We start from the raw sequence: 7,729 nt of genomic DNA on the forward strand, positions 1-7,729 counted from the left end.
ATTATTTCACGAGCCACTCTTATCGCTCATGCCAACAGACATCTCGATATGGATGTATATCCGTAGGCACGTATTCTTATCCTCGCAGGATTCGATCGTTCAACGCGATAGAAGTGTACGATCGAAGGCAGGCAATGAGCGGCTCTGGCCAAGGTGAGACTACAATGCAAGATGAAGTGGATACACCCAACATCACGTTGCGATATCTTTGCGCTCCCTTACGATGCTTCAGACAGTAACTTGACCTTATTGCCGACCATGAAAGAGTTACATTAAAAGCACAATGTAGGTTTCCATAGTTTCTAATGTCGTTTCGAAATTATCAACACTGTGTACTTGATGATGCACTTATTGTAGTTTGAAAAAAAGTAAACAACTTCTTGCCGGCAACAACGTTTGACTTACAATCAATTCTCGCATTGAGAAGTTTCAGTAATTTTTTCTGGCGTGCCGCAGTGACATGGCTAATTATTTACAATAAGTTAATACTTAATATAGATAAGTATAATTTATAAGTAAGTAAATATTACTTAATTTAGATAACTAATTGAATCTAGCGTTTAGGTCTAGCGGGTAGTGTCTCTTCAGCCTGCGGATCTGGTCCGACGTATCGAGTAGTCCAGTAATTAGGGGGTTTCGATGTTTGTCGACTCTTTTGCTATATCTGTCGCTATATTTTGCTATCTCCTCTTTGACTGTTGGTATGGACAGTAAACTTGTAACAAATATTGTCTCGTTTGAACATCATATTAATATTCGGACGAAAGGAGAGCGAAATGAAAGAAAACAACAACGTGCGTCACAGTTGCTCAAAACACACGTGTCGTCTCATTTGGAGTATGATTTGAGCTTCGCAATAATACGAAACTGAAGGTTCCAGGTCTAAGATTTCTGTCTTGTGCAAGAATATCTCAACGTTTCGTAAATATAAAACCCAGCTACGATTCACTACTATGTTGCGAGCGAATGATGGAAACCGTTGAAGGGTCAAGCAGAGTCATGGCAAAGATACGAACTACATACATATGTACTTACATCAGGTTTTAAGTAAACCACGTATCGTATTTAACGCGATTATCGTGAAAACACGATATTCGAAATTACAAGCCTTTAAGCAAGTCAATTGTACGTAATCATTAATAGTGAGGAATTTTTTCGTACAATGACAAGTAACGGAGATGTATGACTATCCTGTTCCTCGTGATTCACTCTGCAACTTTGATAAGTCTTCTATCAGCAATTACGTACATATACAGGGTGTCTCAGTTACGAGGGAACTTATCGGGACAAAGCTAAACTTTTTAAAAATAATAAAAGGAATCGAGACAGTAATTTCGATGCTATGGAAGGTGATTCGTTGAAATGACGTTTCAAAATAAACGAAGATGAACCCACTCACATAACTTTTACATTATGCGGACAATCTTGTCCACCAGTGACTATTCCTAACTTCACAATTCTAATTAACTATACAGTTAAGTACATGGGCAATTTACTCGATAGAAGACTAATACGAAAGCGCCAGAGTAGAGCAAAGTGCAAGCAACTGATGTTAAAAGACAAAAAGTTCGACCGGTTAATTAGTAAACGATGGAACTTAAGACTGGGTAAAAAATTGTTGCTATAGAAAGCCACGTTAATTGTCATTTAGACCTACGTTAGTTGGAAGGGAGACCCAAATATAAACGAGGAATTGTAGCATATAAATTTCATTTCAATCTGTACTATTAAGAATAGTCAAGAAACCTGTAAAAAATCGTCCAAAATCAGTAGTCACACGACTGTTGAACGTAAACTAAAAAGGCACTACCCCTAGAATTACACAAGAGATTCAGCTGAAACAGAACGTTCACTCGCATGGAATCAACTGTAAGTAATTTAAAATTACTCCCCGTATCATTGTAATACGTAAGCCTAACTTGTTTATAATTCTCAACGAGAATTGATTGTAATATACGGAATAACTAAAATGAAAAAGAAATTTTCAGAGGCAGATGTAACGATGGAAAGAATTTTCTTCTAAGAGCATCTCATTCAGCACCAGAAATGTACTCTTAGTCGATAACGTGTTTCTCCTAATAAAATACGATAAAAGAAATACGATCAATATAAAACATCTGACTGCCATAAACGTTATACTTCAAACTAAGGCGAATTCATTCTCTGTGAATGGAAATGATAATTTTTTTCTCTCGTTATCGTTTATTCTTAATTCATTTGAATTGAAATGCCCCGAGTGAGACTAACGGGAGGCTATGCGATTACTGATCGAGGCTGCACTAAAACTTCGACTAAAACTTAGTCCCATGAATTGAGATTGCTGAGACCACTGGTTGAGTTTGACTAAAATAGATGAATGTGCTAAATCCCTCTGTTCTACATTGAACAACTATTTGTAAGTCTCCATTGAAACTGCACTAAGCTAACAGTCTGTGATTGTTCTGAGAAACCTCAGTGTTCTTTGCTAATTGATAGTCACTAATTGAACGTGCCAAACTGATTATGATCTTTATTAAACCTTGTCTCTCCCACCTGCCGCTTTAGAAGTTGACTTCTTGGTGCTGACAGTTCTCAAGGTTTCTGATCGGCTTCCTCTCGTAAAAACAACAAATCAATTAGCACGAGAAAACTCGATTTCACTTATTCGATAAAAAGAAAAAAAAAAACAATATAAAATCGATGGAACAATTTAGGGATTACGATGATCTCGCTGATTGCGGCTCAGGCTGTTTTTTTGAATAGAATCGATGCTGAAATTTCATTGCTAGCAAACGTTTACTTGTATCGCTTTTTCTATCTGTCTTCTCAAACTATGACAAGCCTTTATCAATGCAGAAATTGTTGGGAACGATTTTCAATAAGAGAATTTGAAACATTGTGTTTTTTAAAGTGCTCAGACGAAATAACTGCTGCATAGAGTGTAGTATATTCGATATTTTGTTCGATGTGTACAATGGACTTAACGCGAGTCTATAAATAAAAATCTATTGATGTTAGCTTAACAGAATATGGTGGTTAAGCTATTGTGCTTCCACGAACGATTCAATGAAAATATCGGTTGCGTTACACAAACAATCGAAAATAAACAGACTAAGCATAGCAATAAAAAATTTGAGAACTTTTAGGCTATATAAAAGGCTATATAATAATCCAAAGGCAAGAATATTTATATTTTAATCCTTTATCTATTTTTATGTTTCACGTGTGTCGTTTATTTTCTCTCTCTTTAATTATACATTATTCAAATAAATATTGTTTCGTATCGTTATTTAAAATACACGATTTTTCTCCTTTTTGTTATTAATACGAAGGTTCCATAATATTCCATTGAAAAATATATAAAAAATAAAAAAAAGCGAAACATTGATGACGTTATTAATGGTAACTCGGGGCTGTTTTTACCTCTTCAACGTGAATACAAATGCGTAAAAAAATACGTGACAAATACTTTTTCCAAAAGTACATCACACGCGAGTTTCTATCAAAATCGACACAAATATACTTACAATAAAATCGTAAAATGCCAAAATATCGTGCAAAGCGGAAAGTTATAGGATATTTAAAAGTGACACGATGAAGTCGATAGTCGTCGGCACGTATAACGACCAGCGGCTTGGTTCCTGACAGGACGCCGATAAGAAAGTAAAAGGCAACCCTGATAGTCAACCTCACCCTTCGGCTTGGCCCGCCCTTCCTTCTGCCATAAACGATGATGACATCCATTACTACTAAGTCAGAGAGATAAACGATTACAGAACCGAATGTGAACTTACGCACAGACCAAATCTTTCATCAAAGATACAATCGGATTTTCTACCCTCGACAAAAGGGTGTAGCTTCAAATGCGTTAATCTCTCTCGTAACTGACGCTCGTGATCGAAACGAAAGAAAATGCGTGTATGAAGAAGATGTATGATTTAATGTATTGGTGTAACTTTTGCTTCATGGAGATTCGAACATTATCAGAAACGTCGAATGTGTTGGTTCATAGTATTAACACTCTGATTGCCACATTGGTCATATATGACCGGTCACGGTTTCTCTTGTGACGCCATCGTGGTCATTGGTGACCAGAGCGCTTGAACTTCTTACAATTGTAAAAATTGTATGAAAATTGACAGATAGGGCATTTTGAATATAACCGATAAATAGAAGATACTTTGAAATAAAAAGTGCCCCATTGAGCAATTAAACATTTTTATTAGAACATCGATAAAACAAAATGAGAACAAATCTTGCATGTAACTGTGCACTGTGTTTGCATCCACATCTTTCAGGGGTAATCTACGAATATTATTATAAACACAACATAGGAAATAATCGTAAATGCTGCTTTATAATCGTATAATTGAAGTTAGAAGTGTGAACATACCTTACTATTACATATAGAACGAGCAAATACCGTTTACTAATATCTTCTACACGTTTCGACAATATATTCTGCACGTTTTGCTTACGACGAAATAACGAATGCCAATGGTTTGTTGAAATAACCGAAGCCTCGTTATAATATGTCGCTATCGACTGTTACCAAGGTGCCACGATGGTCACCCGTGACCACCAAGAAGATAAACGGTCCATTGGGAAGAATGTTGTCTTACACCATCGATTTATTATTATTTTGTCAATATGCTTTGAATAATAAAAATACTCCCGTGGCGTTCTGAGCGAAACATGTGATTTCGGCGTGGCAATCAAAGTGTTAACGCTTTGGATCCGAGCAACGATGTTTATATACGTTCTGTACATTTTTATCGAATCCAGTCGACGTATGTATACGTTCTGTAATTTCTATCGAATCCAGTCGACGTATATATACGTTCTGTAATTTCTATCGAATCCAGTCGACGTATATATACGTTCTGTATACTTTGATCTAATACCGGGAAAACTTATTCGCAATTTTGTAGCATAGTTATTTGTTTTAGTTATTTATCTATGAAATGCGGTGGGAGAATTCGTCTTTGATCTTGATACTGGAGCTGCACGCTGATTAGCGAATTCTAAGTTGCATGAAATTAATAAATATTCGTCTTTGAAAATTTTTGTGTGTACCGAAATTCCTCGGCGCAAAATCGAACGGAAGGAATTTTTACATTAAATTAAGTATGTTTATCTCTATATGTTAATAAAATTCACTTAAACAGTAAAATTGTTTGTATGGTTTGATAAAATAACAAGATGTAAATGTAGCTTAGAAAGTAAGTTTCGCAGCTGGTTTCGAGTAACTTCAAGCTTCAAATTGACGTATAATGAATGTTATAAAGATTTGCTGGCCATATAAATGAACATTTTTAACTCTTTGCTTGACGAATAAAATTTGAAAGATTGTCTAGACATGCTCAATACGGTTTTATCAATTAGACAGTCCACTCTGCAATAAATACACAAAAAGAGGGGAGAAATAAATTCTACATTATTTATACAATATATTTATTATACATTGTATAATCATTTATACAAGATTGCTATATGCCACAAACAAATAATTCAATCTCTCTCTTTTATTTCTCCCGTTATTCCCATCTATTCTGGAACGTGACATGAATAGGTCAATCATGTCAGTCTTTGATAGTTATAAGAGTCATGCGATAGTTAACGAGAGATTATATGTATATATTGCCGCTCCAACGTATGTGGACACTTGGTTATTTTTGACAGAAAGCAATTTAGTTGAAAGATTACAAATAGAAAGATCAAGAACGATGTTAGCCCATCCGTAGTGAAACGTGACATGAGTAGGTCGCATCGTGTTAGACTGTGCGATAGTTATGAGATAGTTATGAGGTAGTTACGAGATAGTTAACAAGAGATTGCCTCGCTCAGAAGTATGTGGTATTTGTTTATTTTTGACAGAATACAATTTAGTTATAAAATTGCAAAGACCCAGAAATCAAAATTATTTTACAATATCGTGACACGATCAAATTTATTTGTAGAGTTAATATACAATAGAACATAGCCAACCGTAATAGAAAGATTGATCGTTTGTTGTGCTATCAATTTTTCTGGGGCTGTTGTAGGACAATAAAAGAGATTTTCTTGTTGCTTTTTAACGAAACAATATATTTTGTACGAATTTTTATTTTTTTCGAAACTTGACAACATTTACTTGGAAATTTATTATTATAATTGCGATAGTCGTACCTGATTACGCGCTAACGAAATTTCAAAAGGTTCGTACAGCGTAGATAATATCTTCATTGGAAAATTTTGTGTTAAATGTTTAAATACTTTCGTGAGTATCTCCTGCGATCGCATCAATTGCTGCAAAGTGTTAGGAAAATGTATACGACAAAAATAATCAACGGTACACCTAACATCAGAATTCCCTATAATGTGTACTCAAACATGCAGTGTACCCAAGACGACGTATCCATAATGAAGATGCGTTCGTTCGCAAACAGCTGCAGAACTTTCGTAATCTGACACAGAAACTCAAATACCAATTGCAAGCTAAGCTGCCGGTATGTAAGCCCGAAATATCATCAACTAAACTTCATTCGTCGTGTATAGCAAAAAATGTATAGCAAATACGCGTCTATAGTAGGAAGCTGAACTTTGAGATTAAAAGGAAACTGTGATTGCCTGCTTGCTATACACACATTATGTACATATATACACACATATATTCCTGTACGCGAGTAGTAAATTCAATCACATGCGAAGTTCGAATTCATCTTAACAAGTCAACATTCCAGATGTTTTAAAGACGCTTCATTAAGCTGTCGAGTACCGCTTTGGAAGCGCGACCGTGGCCAAATGTTGTTGAAGTATTCGCTGAAAGTCGCCTTCGAAAAATTAGCTGCGTTATAAAAACGCGCGCTGGAAATCAAAGCAGAAGATATAAATGACGTTAATGTTTTCATAGTGGTTTTCACAGTGTGATAATCGACGTATTAACGCGTCACGCGTTATCGTATTAACGCATCAATTATAAGCTATCAACAGGTACCTAATATGAGGTAGCGGAAACAATGGTATTTCAATTAGGAGGATACCGAAGCAACTCAAGTATCATCGTTTAGCAAAATTTGCTTTTGCCAAACTACCGTCCAAATCAAATTATCATGTCGTTTTGCACGTGGATTGACAGATAACTAATTAAGGCCATTCATTTTTGTTTGGCAAAACTGTAGATTTTTTCGACAAAGCTGCAGCTACTTTCTATTAACGTCATTGTTATTGGATAATGATCTTTATAATATAATGAGATCGATCTCCTTGTATACCATTTGATATAAAACAAATCGTAATTAACACTTGGAATAGTTTTGAATAAAAAAAGCTAACGTAATATATTCAACGTTGCCTTTTTTGGCGGAGTTTTCTATATGGGTAAAAAAAAGTGCCAATTTTCTTTTTGTACGATGTATTTTGATCCGACGAAATTCAAACAGGGCGTTTTTACAAATGTCCATTGGAAAATTTTTCCTTCCATATTCGGAGCTATTTTTAGTAGAATTTTTTTCTTCCATGTGCGCTCTGATTTTATTTTACGATTTTTTTAGGATTTAATTACTGGCTGCCAGCCGTACCCTTATTACTTTATTTTCTATTTTATGGAAGAATTATAAAAATCGACTTTATCCGGGATGAAATGGCACACTTGTGTTCCCGGAATTCCTTCCAATGTGTCGCGTTACAAAGAGCTTTTTTACAATTTTATCTTCGCCATTCTTATTATTATTCTTATTATTATTATATCATTTATATACTAATTAATCAG

The 7,729-nt window shown here is 35.1% G+C and overlaps 1 long non-coding RNA gene across 1 annotated transcript in view; it reads left to right on the forward strand.

Moving 5' to 3' along the window:
- The window catches only part of LOC117151408, a 20,115-nt gene extending 15,298 nt beyond the window's left edge, over positions 1 to 4,817 (forward strand). The window contains exon 3 of the long non-coding RNA XR_004461304.1: positions 4,805 to 4,817. This is a non-coding gene — a long non-coding RNA (uncharacterized LOC117151408). The remainder of the gene's footprint in view (positions 1 to 4,804) is intronic.
- Positions 4,818 to 7,729: the final 2,912 nt, after the last annotated feature.

The sequence above is a fragment of the Bombus impatiens genome, unplaced genomic scaffold, assembly GCF_000188095.3.
Source record: "Bombus impatiens unplaced genomic scaffold, BIMP_2.2 scf_0200, whole genome shotgun sequence".
Lineage (NCBI taxonomy): Eukaryota > Metazoa > Arthropoda > Insecta > Hymenoptera > Apidae > Bombus > Bombus impatiens.